At 36.3% G+C, this 15,655-nt stretch overlaps 1 protein-coding gene across 1 annotated transcript in view; it reads left to right on the top strand.

Moving 5' to 3' along the window:
* The window catches only part of ADAMTSL3 (ADAMTS like 3), a 369,755-nt gene that overhangs the window by 129,279 nt on the left and 224,821 nt on the right, over positions 1–15,655 (top strand). The window lies entirely within an intron of this gene.

Here is a 15,655-nt window from a genome sequence, read left to right as displayed (position 1 = left end):
GTACTAAGGTGGTCATTTCACTAGGCATTTTAAGGAAAGGAATTCAATATATGTGTTCAGATTACTATTTCTATTTAAAATCTTTCTCTTTTTTTCTTATGTTTTTGTCTGAAATTTAACCTCTGGTAATTTGGAAATTATATATATATATTTATTATATATATTATATATATAATATATATATAATATATATAATATATATATTTTGCTGCCGATGAAATTGAAGATGTTTGAAAGCCATATTTTAATAATTACTTTATAGCTACCAGTGCCAATGCCAACAATAAAATAGGTTTTTTTCTGATTTCTCCCTGTACAGACGATGAATATTTTATGCTTTTCCGCTTCACTTCCACCTCTTGGGTTTTGTCGTTATTATTTGAGATTTTACATTTCAGTGTATTGGCACCAGTATTTTGCTTTATAGCTTTTCTTTTATGATCATATTTCAGACCTTTGTTGAAACTTAATTGTGTGTGCGTGCGTACATTATTTCAGTGCTCATTATCTGTCTTTGTAGTTTCTTCATTTTGAATCATCACTTTGTTGGCAGGGATATGTTTTGAGCAGTGCTTCTGGAATTTTAATGTGCATATGAATCACCTAGGGATCTTGTTAAAATATAAACTTTGATCCAGTAGGTCTGGAGTGGGGCCCAAGAGCTTTCATTTCTAACAAATTCCCAGGCGATGTCAATGCTGCTTGTCCATAGACCACACTTCAAGCAACAGGGCTTTATAGCCTTTTTAATTTCAGGACAAAGCCGTGGGTCTTATACTTTACGAGTCCTGACGTATCTGAAAATGTCTTTTTCCTGCTTTCACACATAAACAGTGAATGGCTTATTTGGGTATAAAATACCCAAGACACAGATTTCCCTTCTCAAGGCCCAGAGTTCTTTTTCCATAATGTTTGGTGTCCGTGTTGCTGCTCATAGACCCCTCAGGCCAGCTTGGTTGTTGTTTTTGTTGTTGTTGGTCTTTGTAGATAACCTATTTGTTCTGTTTGGCGGCCTAGAAAAGACTTAGGGTTTTTTTTTTTCCTTCATAAAGTCAAGAATTTTATAAGATTGTGTCTAGCTCTCACTCTTTTGAAATTCATTTCTCCTTGGCACATAATAGCTACTTGTGCAGACTTTCATCCTTATTTATTGGAGGAAAATTTTTCTTCTATTATATCATTCAGTGTTGGTTCTTGCCCCTTTGTCCTGGCCTTCATGACCATCAGTTGTTTCTGTCTGTGTTCCACTTTTATTGCGTTCTCACCAATCACTTTCATTGCTTTTTTCTTTAAAACATTTTTTTAATGTTTATTTTTGAGAGAGAGAAAAAGACAGAGACAGAGAGACAGAGCATGAGCAGGGGAAGGGCAGAGAGAGGGGGAGACACAGAATCTGAAGCAGGCTCCAGGCTCTGAGCTGTCAGCAGAGCCCGACGTGGGGCTCAAACTCATGAACCGTGAGACCGTGACCTGAGCCAAAGTTGGTCGCTTAACTAAGCCACACAGGTGCCCCACTTTTTTCTTTTTCTGTATATTTGAGAGCGATTTTTCAAGATCCTTGCCACTTGAGTTTGTGTGTGTGTGTGTATGTGTGTGAGAGGGAGAGAGAGACAGAGACAGAGACAGACAGAGACACAGAGAAAGACAGAGAGAGAGACAGAGATCTGTTGACTTCTAATGAAGTTTTAAAATGCTCCTGTGGCATATTTCTTACCTTACATTCTTTCCTTCACATTAAACCTGGTCCTTTTGTGTATCAATTGCCTTAATCACTTGCATCGCATCAGGCAGACTTTTGTCTTTTTTTGAAGTATGATATCTGGCTAGTTCATACTTAGTGTTCAGGGTCATCCTCATTTAGGAAGTCTATTTTGATGCCTTGCTGTAGCTTTGATGTTTGTCTTTTGTGCCTTTTAAATTGTTGGCAAAAAGGATTCCTTTTAGGGAAGGGTCAAACACTTCCCCACTCCAACGCCTAACGTAGTATCTGACATAATATTGGGACCCAAACAGTGCTAAGTGAATGGGTGGGTGAACATGAGCTCACTATCAACTTTTTTTTTTTTTTTTTTGGTCATTGCTCCTTCTTTCTGACTAAAGTATCTTTTTCTCCTTTTCCTGGTTGACACATAGCCGACCTTGAAAACGCCTTTGAATCCTCGTTTCTCCCGTTAAGCATTCGTTGGCAATCCCTACCCTTTCCTGGGTTATGTGCACCTCTTCGGTGCTTCCTTGGGATCTTGTGAGTGTTTTTACGAGAGTGTTTCTTCCACCGTGTTGTTTTATTTTTCTGTTCTCCACAGTCGAGACTAAACTGAAGTTGTGTGGATTGTTTCTTTCATCCCTATTTACTTTACGTTCCGTGTTACTGCTGACATATATTGGAAATTTAGTAAACTTTATTTTACAAATAAATAGCTGAATTAATACATCCCAGGGCTGATTTAGAAAAAAAGCCTGTTTGACTATAGTGCAGGTCTGTGGGATGGGGAAGCGTGGTTCATGTGGTGAAGAATATTGACAGCTGTGTTGGGGAATATGGACTTTTTACAGTGAGATTTGTAAAAAAGCTTTTACATGTTTATTTATTTTTTCAGAGATGTACAGGAATATAGTTTAAACAGCCAAATAGCTCATCTAGGCTTGAGGTGAAAAGCAACAATCTCCTGATCCCCTTCCTGCCGTTGTTTGATTCCCCAGGGGCGGCTGATTATTTTTGTATTTATTCTCAATTCCTAACGCTTCTTTTGCAACTTCTTGATTGTTCAGTTGTGGGCATTATCTCTTAGATTCTTATTTCAGAAGATGCGGAATTTAGCAATCTTTCACATTTCTTGTTTCCAGACTGTGCATGTACGTACGTTCGCATGCACACACACACGTGCAAATACTCTCTTTTAGTTCCTCGTCTCAGTGTCATGTGCAGCTTTGACTAGACCACTGTTCAGGGTTTAAATTATTACAACTTATGGGGGCACCTGGGTGGCTCAGTCGGTTGAGCGTCTGACTTCGGCTCAGGTCATGATCTCACAGTTCATGGGTTCAAGCTCTGCAACAGGCTCAGAACTGACAGCTCAGAGCCTGGAGCCTGCTTTGGAGCCTGTGTGTGTGTGTGTGTGTGTGTGTGTGTGTGTGTGTGTGTGTGTGTCTGTCTCTGCCCCTCCCCTGCTCACACTCTCTCTGTCTCTCAAAGAAAAAAAAAACACAAAAAAACGCTAAATAAAATAAATTATTACAACTATGATCTTTCTACTACTCACAGCTGAGTGATGTAAAATAGTAAGACTATTTTTCCTTTCCAGAGTGTATTTTTCTTTTCTCTAGAATCCAAAATTGACTCATTTGTTTTCTTAGTTTTGTACATTTTTATCACTAATTAAAAAAAAATAGTTATTCGGATTTTCACTCATTTTTCTCATATTCATTCTCTTTCATCTTCTTTCTCTTGGATTTCCCTCCTGGAGAGTTCCTAACAGCTTTTTAAGCTGAGCTAGTTGCCTCTATAGCTAGGAGCTCAGGGTGTCCTGCGTTTCATCGTACTGTCATCCCGGGAACGCCATCTACCTCTCTCCTGGGTTAGATCTCCTGTTCCCCAATCACTTCTCTCTCTTTTTCTCTCTCTTTTTTCCCCCTTAACTTCCTCCTTCTTTTTAATTAGTACATTTTTCAGGAGCTCCCTGGATATTTCAAAATGTCTTTATTTTACTCTCAAAGTTGAAGGATGATTTTCGAGAAATAGGATTATATAAAAATTATTTTCCCTTAGGAACTCAAAGGCATTGCTTCACCGTCTTCCAATATACAGTGGTGGTATTGTGACATCCGAAGGCATTCTGATTTCCTGTTCTTTTTTCCTCCTCTCTGGATGTGTAGAGAAGCATTTGTCTCCTAGTTCTCTGAAATGTTATCATGCTGTATCTTGATGTGGGTCTGTTTTGGTCCGTTGTATGTACTCACCATGGATTCTTTTGCTATAAAATTTATTCCTTTCAGTCTTGAATTATTTATGATTTCTCCTCTTCATTTTTTTCTGTTCTCTTTTGTTGAAACTCCTATTATTCAGATATTAGATTTTTTATTTTCTTCTCTTTGTTCATTTGCCCTATTTTCTGGGAAATTTACCTAAACTATTTTCCAGCTTGACAAGCATTCTAAATGTATATGTATATGTGTATATACATATATATATATATACACACACACATACATATGTATATATATATTCTAGAATATTCTGTATATTATATATAGAATATATGTTCTATATTATATATATATATATATATATATATACACACATACACACACACACACACACACACACACACACATATTCTCTCTCTGTTTTCTTTTTCTGAGATATTTTTTGTTCCTCGAGTTAAAAAGAATATAGCATTCTGTCCCTGATTTCCAGATGCAATATATTTTCTTTTATTTCTGAGTATATAAATAGACTTTTTGAGGACAAAGTTTTCTTCTCACATAGCCTTAGTTCCTTCCAAATCACGGTTTTCTATTTCATGTATGTCATTGTGGTTCATGTTAGAGACTTTTGTAAGATTTCCGGTGATCCTTATTTGTTCATATTTAAGAAAAATAATTGTGAGCTTGATTGTAGGGGGTGTGGCTAATCTATCTTATTACCTAATGATGCTCTAGGTGTTTTATTTTGGGCTGGTCTGTCTTGTCAGATAAGGATCTTTTTTTTTAATGTTTATTATTTTGAGAGAGAGAGAGAGACAATGAATCCCAACCTGTTAGCACAGAGCCTGATATGGGGCTTGATCTCATGAATAATGAGATCGTGACCTGAGCCAAAACCAAGAGTTGGACCCTTAACTGACTGAGCCACCCAGATGCCCCCAGACAGGGATCTCTTGATTCCAATAGTCTGGAAACCAGTGGAGCTGAAAACTATGGTCTTAGCACTAAATAGATGAATTTTTAAATTTAATCCTTGTTTTCAATATGGTTACCTTTGCCCTTAACTGAACCCAGTTATCTCTCAGTCTGGAAAACTTTTTGTTTTACTGTCTTTAGATAATAACATGCAGCATTTTGCCAAAGTAAGGAAGGAGAGCTGGGAGTCTAACTGCTCCTTGGGCAGACTTTCAACGAGTTTTACTGTTTTTGGCCCCAACTTTATCCCACTTCCAGAAATATCTGATGTGCCTTTTCTGGAGCCTTTTGTGAATTCTGCAGAGCAAATTGAATTGCTTTTAAAAATTCCCCACTGCTGTCTTTGGATTTTCTTTCTTCAGTCTGTGAAATCCAAACATATCCTTAATATGAAGGAATATGTAGCTCCATAACTATTATGGAAATTGAATTCATAATGTAAAAACTATGTACCCCCAAACAGTCTCCAGGCCAAGATTGTTTCACTGATGAATTCTACCAAGTGTTTAAGAGGAATTTACACCAATTCCACATATTTTTTTCCAGAAAACAGAAGAGGAGAGAATACCTCCCAATTCATTTTATGAATATAGTATCACTCTGATATCAAAACCAGGTAAAGACGATACAAAATATAAAGCTACAGACCAATATTCCACATAAATATAGGTGTAAAAATTATTAACAAAATACTATCAAATAATACTTAGAAATGTATAAAAAGAATTATACACTATGACCAAGTGGGGTTAATTTCAGGGATGTATGGCTGGTTCAGTATTTGAAAGTCAGTCATTGTAACCAACTTAGTTATCAAGCTAATGAAGAAACATTCAAGGTGCCTAGGTGGTTCAGTCGGTTGAGCATCTGACTTTGGCTCAGGTCACGATCTCATGGTTCATGGGTTTGAGCCCCATGTCAGGCTCTGTGCTGACATCTGAGAGTCTGGAGCCTGCTTCAGATTCTGTTTCCCTCACTCTCTCTACCCCTCCCCTGCTCTCTCTCTCTTTCTCTCTCAAAAATAAATGAACGTTAAAATTTTTTTTTTTAAAAGAAGAAAAACTTCATAGAATCATATCAGTTGATGCAGAAAAAGTATTTGATAAAAGTCAACACCAGTTCATGATAAGGAACTCTCAGAAAAATAGGAATGGAGGGAGCTTCCTCAACTTGATAAAAAAGTATCTAAAAATTATACTTAATACTGTATATTATGATTGATGGTAAAGACTCTCTAAGATCAAGAATAAGGCAAGAGAGTCTATTTTCACCACTCTGGTTCAACCCAGTACAATAAGGGAAGAAAATAAAAGACGTATCAGTCCAAAAGAAGAAAATGAAAATGTTCTTATTTGTCTATGTAGAAAATCTCAAGGAATCTACAAAATAATTCCTAGAACTAAAAAAGTGAGTTTGTCAAGGTCAGAGGATGCCAAATAAACATACAAAAATCTATTTTATTTTTCTTGTTAGTGATGAGTACATAAAAAGTGAAATTAAAAATATAATACTATTTACAAACACTCAAAAAAAGTTAAATGCTTAGTTGTAAATCTAACAGAATATGTACAGGACTTGTATGCTGAGCACTGCAGAGTACTGAGGAAAGAAATCAAAGATCTATACTAACGGAGAGGTTATGTTCATGGGTTGGAAGATTCAACATAGGAGAGATGTCAGTTCTCCCCAGATTGATTTACAGGTTTAACCTAATTTCTCTCAAAATTCTAGGAGGATTTTTTGTAGATTATTCTAAAATAATTATTCCAAAACAACATTATTCTGAAATTTATATGGGAAGGCATAGGCCCTGGAATAGCTAAAACAATTTTGGAGAAAAAAAAAAAAACACAAAACAACAGAGTAGGAGGATTCAGTCCACCTGATGTAAAGTCTTATTATATAGCTACTAATTAAAGCTGTGATATTGTCAGAGGGATAAACATATAGATCAGTGAGAGAAAATATTTGCAAACCACCTATCTGACAAAGGACTAACTTAACTTAAGAAATCTTAAAAATCAATGATTAAAAAAACACACAATCCAATTATAAAATGAGCAAAGACATAAACAGATGTTTCACCAAAGAGGATGCATGTATAGCAAATAAGGACATGAAAAGATGCTTACCATCACTGTCTATTAGGGAAATGCAAATTAAAACCACAATGAGATATCATTACGTACGTAACTTGGCTAAAAAAAATAGTGACATCTTTAGATGCTGGCAAGGATACAGGGAAACCATATCACTGATACATTGGTGATGGGAAAGTAAAATGGTATAGTCACTTTGAAAAACAGTTTCTTTAAAAAGTAAACATACAACCCATCAGGAGTACTCCTGGGCATTTTTAGCAGAGAAGTGAATACTGTGTTCACACAAAAACTTGTACGTGAATATTTATAGCAGCTTTACTCATCCAAAAAGACGCAATAACTCAGATGCCCTTCAGTGAGTGAATAGTTAGAGCGGGGTGCTTTCATACCGTGGAATACTATGCAGCAATAAAAACAAATGAGCCAGTGATACATGCGACAACCAGAATGAATTAACACAGAAATTGCTGAGGTAAAAAAGCCATTCTCCAAATGTTGCAAACTATGTAGTATTCTTTTTTTTTTTTTTTAATTTTTTTTTCAATGTTTATTTATTTATTTTTGGGACAGAGAGAGACAGAGCATGAACGGGGGAGGGGCAGAGAGAGAGGGAGACACAGAATCGGGAACAGGCTCCAGGCTCCGAGCCATCAGCCCAGAGCCTGACGCGGGGCTCGAACTCACGGACCGCGAGATCGTGACCTGGCTGAAGTCGGACGCTTAACCGACTGCGCCACCCAGGCGCCCCATGTAGTATTCTTAAAATAACAACAATAACAACAACAAATAGAAACGGAGAACAGATTAGTAGTTGCCAGGTATTAAGGAGGAGGTAAACATGAGAAGAAAGAAAGTACTGCAGTTACAAAAGACAACTTGAAGGATCCTTGTGGTGATACAAACGTTCTATATTTTGACTGTATAAATGTCGGTATCCTGATTATGTTATTGTTCTATACTTTTGCAAGATGTTAACATCGAGGGAAATAAGGTCAACTGTACGTGGGATCTCTTTTCGTTATTTCTTACAAATGCATGTGATTTACACTTATTTTTAAATAAAAGATTTAATTTAGTTAGAAAAAAAAACTCCTAGAAATGCCAGGTAAAATAGAATATAAATCTTTTAAAAAAATAATAAAACCTAATGAAGAGTTATTCCATGTTCATGGATAGAAAGACTTAATAATGTGAAGATGTCAGTTCCTCCCAACCTGGTCTATAGATTCAGTGCAATCCCAATCAGAATCCCAGCAAGTTATTTTGTAAGATATTGACAAACTGATTTTAAAATGTATGTGGAGAGGCAGACCCAGAATAGCCAACAAAATGTTGAAGGAGAAGGACAGTGTCGGAGGATTGACACTATCTGATGTCTAGATTTACGATAAAGCTGCCATAATCAAGACAATATGGTATTGGTGAAAGAATATTAAATAGATCAGTGGAACAGGATAGAGAGCCCAGAAATAGATCCACATACATATAGTTAAGTGATCTTTGACAAAGGAGCAAAGGCAGTACAATGGAGCAAAGATAGTCTCTTCAAAATATGGTGTGAAACGACTGGACATTTTCATACAAAAAAACCAGAATTTAGATACATATTTGCATCATTCATAAAAGTTAACTCAAAATGGATCATCATATACATAAATATAACACAGAACTATATTCTAGAAGATAGCATAGGAGAATATAAGGATGACCGTCAGTATGGCAATGACAATGACTTTAGATACACTACCACAGGCACTTCAATTGAAATTAAAACATTCTGCTCTGCAAAAGACAATGCCAAGAGAATGAGAAGGGAAACCTCAGACTGGGAGAAAATATTTGCAAAAGACACATCTGAAAAAGAAATATACTAAGATCTGTAAAAAGATTTTCTTCAACGATAAGAAAATGGACAACCTAATTGAAAAATGGGCCAAATTCCTTAACAGGCACTGCACCAAAGAAGACATACAGATGGCAAATAAACATATGGAAAAATACCACCCATCATATGTCATCAGAGAAATGCAAATTAAGCAACAGTGAATCACCACTACACATCTATTAGGTGGCTAAAATCTGAAACACTGACAACACCACACGCTGGCGAGGATGTGGGACAACACGGTGGCTGGTGGGAATGCAAAATGGTGCAGCCACCTTTGAAGGTGGTTTAGCAGTTTCTTGCAAAACTAGACATACTTTTACCACCCTAGCCAGCAGTTGCACTCCTTGGTATTTACCAAAAGAGTTGAAATCTGATAGCTACTCGAAAACCTGCACACGGATGTCTGTAGCAGCTTTATTCATAACTACCAAAACGTGGAAGCAACTAAAATGCTCTCCAGGAGAGGAATGGATAAACAAACTGTGGTCCATCCAGGCAATGGAATGTCATTTATTGCTAAAAAGAAATGGGCTATTAAGCCATGGAAAGACATGTAGGAACCTTAAATGCATACTCCTAAGTGCAGGCAGCCAATCTGGAAGGCTTCATACTGTGGTTCTAACTGTATGACATTGTGGAAAAGGCAAAACTATGGAGACTGTGGTTGTCAGGTGTTGGGGGTGGGGAAGGGATGGATTGGCAAGGCACAGAGGATTGTTATGGCAGTGAAAATGCTCTCTGTGATGCCATAATGATGGATACGTGTTGATATACTTATGTTCAAACCTAAACCTACTGGATAAACCTCAAGAATTAACCATAACATAACCTATGGACTTCGGGTGATTATAATGTGTCAATGTAGATTCATCAGTTGTAAATAAGGTACCACTCTGGTTGGGGATGTTGATATTCGGGAAGCTGTGCTTATGTAGGGGCAGAGAGATGAGTATGGGACCTCTCTGAACCTTCCCCTCAATTTTGCTGTGAACCTAAAACTGCTTTAAAAAATAAAGCCTTCTCACCAACAGTGCTTGAAGTTTCCTTTTTCTCCACATCCTCGCCAACACTTGTTGCTACTTGTATTTTGATTTCAGCCATCCTGACGGGTATAGAGTGATATCTCATTGTGGTTTTAATTTGCATTCCCCTCATGATTAGTCGTGTTGAGCATCTATCCAATGTGTCAGCCATCTGTGTGTCTTCTCTGGAAAAATGTCTATTCAGGTCCTCTGCCAATTTTTAATTGGATTATTTCTTTTTTTGGTGTTGAGTTGTGTAAGCTCTTTATATATTTTTGGAATAAGCCTCTTCTTGGGTATATCATTTGCAAATATGTTCTCTTATTAAATAGATACCCTTTTTGTTTTTTGTTGATGGTTTCCTTTGCAAAAGTTTTTTTTATTTTTTTGCGGTCCCGGTAGTTTAGTTTTGCCTTTGTTTCTCTTTCCAGAGGAGACATATCTAGAAAAATATTTCTATGGCTGATGTGGAGTGCTAACTGTGCAGTTACTGTAGAAAACAGTGTGGATGTTCCTCAAAAAAATTAAAAATAGAATTACCATATGATCCAGTAATTCCATACTGGGTGATTTACCCAAAGAAAATGAAAACACTAAAAATACTCCTCTGTTTGTTTCAGCATTACTTATAATAGCTAAGATATGGAAGCCACCCAAGTGTCCATCTATAGATGAATGGCTAAAAAAGATGCAGTACATATAAAAATAGAATAGTACTCAACCATAAAAAAGAATGAAATCTTGCCATTTTTCAACAACATGGAAGCAGGAGGGTATAATGCTAATGAAATATGTCCATCAGAGAAAGACAAATAGCATAAGATTTCATTCATGTGTGGAATTTAAGAAACATAACAGACAGAGGAAAAAGACAAAAACAAAAACAAAAACAAAACAGACTCTTAAGTACAGAGAACAAATTGGTGGTTGCCAGAAGTGAGGAGAGTGGGGGATGGGTAAAATAGATAATGTACTCCTCCTGGTAAGCATTGAGTAATGTATAGAATTGTTGAATTGCTCTATTGTATACCCAAAACTAATATAATGTTGTATGTCAATCAAACTTGGATTTTAAAAACACATAACATTAAAAGTTTTAATGAAAAAGTGAAGGTGAACCTACAAGAAATAAAGGAAATCAACAGAACCAAAAAAAAAAAAAAAAACACAGAGGTACCTGAATGCCAGACCAGTCAGTGCATACCTGAGGCCTACGTGGAAAATGGAGAGGGGGTCTGTTGGTCTCCAGAACTCAGGCTGTTGAGTTTTAATTCCTTCATTTTCACAAGAGATCAGGTCTTGAGTGTATATGAGGCACAGTGTAGGAACTCCAACCATAATATAAAGGCAGGACTTTTGAAGTCCATATGTTTACTAAAAAGATGGACTAGGACCTCCCTCCCGACCCTGCAAAAAAAAAGGGGGAGCCATATGCCAGCATAGAGAATTTTAGATTCTTGGTTTTAACACCGAATTTAAAAAAATTTCCACTTTGGAACAATAGACCTGTTCTTCCAAGAGTTTGAGGTACATGTATATTGATTTACATATATCAGGTATATTGAATTAATGAATATATCCCATATTATTGTGGAAGCTTTGAGGTGAGAAATTAATGTGAAAAGTGGTCTTGTAACCCTTGATAGTATGAAGCTACTAGCGGTAGTGAAAGATATGGAGGGACGGACCACCAAGGCAGACCATATGGGATTCCTATTCCTATCAGTAGATCCCTGATTTAAGATTAGCTTGCAATCCTAAAATACATAATACAAAAGGAAACATTTGCCATGAGTAAGCACCATCAAGCACAGCATTGATGATGTAAGAGAAAAATTACAGTTATCTAAATCCGTGCAACTTTTTTAATAATTGAGAAGAAAAATTTAGCAAAGTAGAAATAGAGGTGTGCTCTTTTGGTCTATGGTAGATATCCTCCTTCCGAATAAAATGTTACTGTACTTTCTCTGATATTAGGTATAAAATAAGGATGCTTGGCTGTCATTGTTTATATTTGTTATTGTATTTGAGGTCCTAGTCAGTGTAATAAGGCAAGAAAAAGAAATACAAAGTATTGGAAATACTTATTAGTATAAGAATTAGAAAGGAAGAAATAAAGTTCTCATGATTCAGAGACTACCTGATTGTCTAAGAGAACATGTAACAATATCTCCACATTAAAAAAATAGGACTAATAAGGGTCCCATTACTGGAAACAAGATTAATGTACACATAACAACTGTATTCTCGTACACTAGCAAGAACCAAGAAAGCAAAATTTCAAAAAGATGCCATTTATACTACTAACAAAATATAAGGTACCTTGTAAAATATTCAGTAGATGTACAAGACCTTTTTGAAAAAGTTAAAATCTCATCTAAATAAATGGTGAGATGTAATATGTTCATAAATAGAAAGTCACATCATAAAAATGCCAACTTTCCCCCCTAAAATTAATCTTTAAGTGTAATACCAATTCTAAGAATCAAATGGAGGGGCGCCTGGGTGGCTCAGTCAGTTGGGTGTCTGACTTCGGCCCAGGTCATGATCTCATGGTTCATGGGTTCAAGCTCCGCATCGGGCTCTGTGCTGACAACTCGGAGCCTGGAGCCTGCTTTGGATTCTGTGTCTACCTCTCTCTCTGACTCTCTTCTGTTTGCGCTCTGTTTTTCAAAAATGAATAAATGTTTAAAAAATTAAAAAAAAAAGAATCAAATGGAAATGCAAAGGTAATGAAAACAGTTTTTCAAACAACAGAATGAGCAACTTGCCCCGATACTAAAATTTAAAATATTTAACTACAGTAGTAGCCAAGGCACAAATAATAGCAAAATGTAATGAAATATAGCAAAATGGAGATGCAAGAAACAAACACATGCATATATAGAAGTTTGCTATATATTAGAGGTGGCATTAAAAATTTGTGGAGAAAGGGTGGATATTCAATATATGGGGATCACCTATGATTATTGATATACAAAGGGAAAATATTAGAAAATGTCAATGCACATAAAAAATACATTCTAGGTTTGTTAGAGTCTATGTATGAAAAGCAAAGCTTGAAAATATTTAGAAGAAAATACCAGAGAATGTCTTTATGATCTCTGGGTAGTGAATTATTCCTTAATTAAGATACAAAGAGTTTAAGTTACAAAGGAAAATATTGATAAATTCAAGCACACTACACAAGCACTTCTGTATCATAAAAATGTACTATAAGCCAAAAGAAAAGCCTAGAGTAGGAGGCTCTTGACAGTGAATATAGCCAATAAGGGACTAGTGTCTGAAATATTTAAATAACTTCTACTTAACAGTAAACCGAAACCAAAGCTGTAGAAAAATGAAGAAAGGATGTGATGGGAAACTCTGCATCGTCAAAAACAAATGACAAAATTAACCTCATTACCAAAAAGATGCAAAAGAATACAAAGTGAGATATTTTATGTTCTTAGTATTGGGAAAAAACTTTATAAGTTTTTAAATGCCAAATATTGGGGTGCCTACGTGGCTTTAATTGATTAAGTATCTGATTCTTGAGTTTGGCTCAGGTCATGATCTCATGGTTTGTGAGTTCAAGCCCTGCATTGGACTCTGTGCGGACAGTGTGGAGCCTGCTTGGGATTCTGTCTCCCTCTCTTCTTGTCCCTTCCCTGCTTGCTCTCTCTCTCTCTCTCTCTCTCTCTCTCTCTCTCTCTCTCAAAATAAATTAAGATAAAATAAAATAAAATGCCAAATATTGACCTAGGCATGTAAAAGCTAGAACCTTTTTGTGCTACAAACTGGGGTGAAAATTAGTATTCTCACTTTAAAGAGCAATTTGTCAATATCTAGTAGCAGTGAAGATGTAAATGCCCACAACAGGGCGGTCCCACGCAGGTATATATCCCAGAGAAATACGTGCAGATATGCCTAAGGTGGTTGTGTGAGATTGCTTATTGCAGAATCTTCAAAACCTTTAGGAAAATTGATCAATAGAAAATAAAAAGAATTGATAAATTAATGGTGGTGTATTTATACATTGGGTTACTATGGAACCATAAAAACAAATAAATTAGAGTTGCATCTATCCACGTGGATATTTTCAAAAACATAGTGTCTATAAAAATTTTAAAAATCAAGCTGTGGAAGATTATGCACACTGTGATACCATTTACTTAGTTGTCCCTGCAGAGGGAGGCAGGGAAATAGGATTGAGGAGGATTGGCAGAGAGCATCCCCCGTATTTGTAATGATAGATTTCTCAAAAATAAATCCAAAGAGAGATGCCTGGGTGGCTCAGTCAGCCGAGTGTCTGACTCTTGATCTCAGCTCAGGTCTTGATCTCAGGGTTGTAAATTCAAGTCCCTCATTGGGCTCCACGCTGGGCATGAAGCCTACTTTAAACTAAGATAGATAGGTAGGTAGGTAGGTAGGTAGATAGATAGATAGATAGATAGATAGATAGATAGATAGATAGATAGATGATAGATGCCTACTATAGATAGATAAATAAGATGGATGGATGATAGATACCTACTATAGATAGATTAGATAGATAGATAAATAAGTGATAAATAAATCTGAAGAACACTTTCAGAAATGATGAAGCTTGCTGGTGTATGTATGAGTTTGTATCATTCTTTTATTGTGGGCTTAAAACATTTCATAATAAAATACTTGTAAGAACACAAAACAATTCAACCCTAAATATTGCTACTATGTTTTGAGTGCCCATCTCCAAAGTAGTACTTGCTTATTTTTTTTTCATTTTTTTAAGGATTTTAATGTTTGGGTTTTTTTTTTTTTTTTTTTTTTTAGTTTATTTATGCACAAATCTTAACCTGTATTCTGAAACTTGCTCTTAGGCCTGAGAATCTCCACATTTGTTTATTCCCTGAGCTCATCTAATTTGAAAAAAAATAGGTCCAGCTAGAAAAGATCCTAATCAAATATTAAACAAATTAAATGGGGAGGCGCCTGGGTGACTCAGTTGGTTAAACACCCAACCCTTGATTTTGGCTCAGGTCATGATCTCAGAGTTTGTGGGTTCAAGCCCCATGTCGGGCTCTGTGCTGATGGCACAGAGCTTGCTTCTCTCTCTGTCTGCCCCTCCCTCTATCTCTCTTAAAACAACAACAAAAACAACAACAACAAACAAACTTTAGAAAAACATAAAAAAAATTAAATGAGAGAAATTAAATATAAGATAAATGCATGGCAATATATGTCCTGTTCCAGCTTGGTTCCTGGTATGGGGCCAGGCCAATGGCACACCCACTCATTCCGTGTCTTCCATAAGAACTGGGGACAGCAACGTTATTTCTCTGCATAAAAATTAAATTTGCAGCGGATTTGTTACTAGTTCACTCATCCCTGCTCCCCGTCTTCCAGGAAGCATCAAACTAATCACTCGTGACCCACTCACATATTAAGAACTTTTACTGTCGTTTTGGAAGTACTCCGAGGTGATTGAGAAGGAAACCTCCTTCCCTTGGAAAGCTTATCAGGTCTCTTTATCCTAGAACAGCCTTAGAAAGTTGTTAAGTCTTCATGAATATTGAGCTCTGTGGTCAGTTTTTCTTGGAAAAGGAATATGGAGGTGGTTACATACAAAATCAAACAAAAAGCCATCCCAAAGCTTTTGAAAGCATTTCAGTGCCCTCTGTTGTTATCGGGGCACTTACTGAAATTCATGATTTAGGGAAGGGGATGAATGTGGCTCTTTTGCTCATTTATTTTTTGTGGATAATTTTTTTTTCAGACTT

This window comes from Herpailurus yagouaroundi, unplaced genomic scaffold (assembly GCF_014898765.1).
Source record: "Herpailurus yagouaroundi ecotype Mexico unplaced genomic scaffold, PumYag 185, whole genome shotgun sequence".
NCBI lineage: Eukaryota > Metazoa > Chordata > Mammalia > Carnivora > Felidae > Herpailurus > Herpailurus yagouaroundi.
Note: the sequence above shows the minus strand (reverse complement) of the source record. Positions and strands in the feature narration are given on the sequence as shown.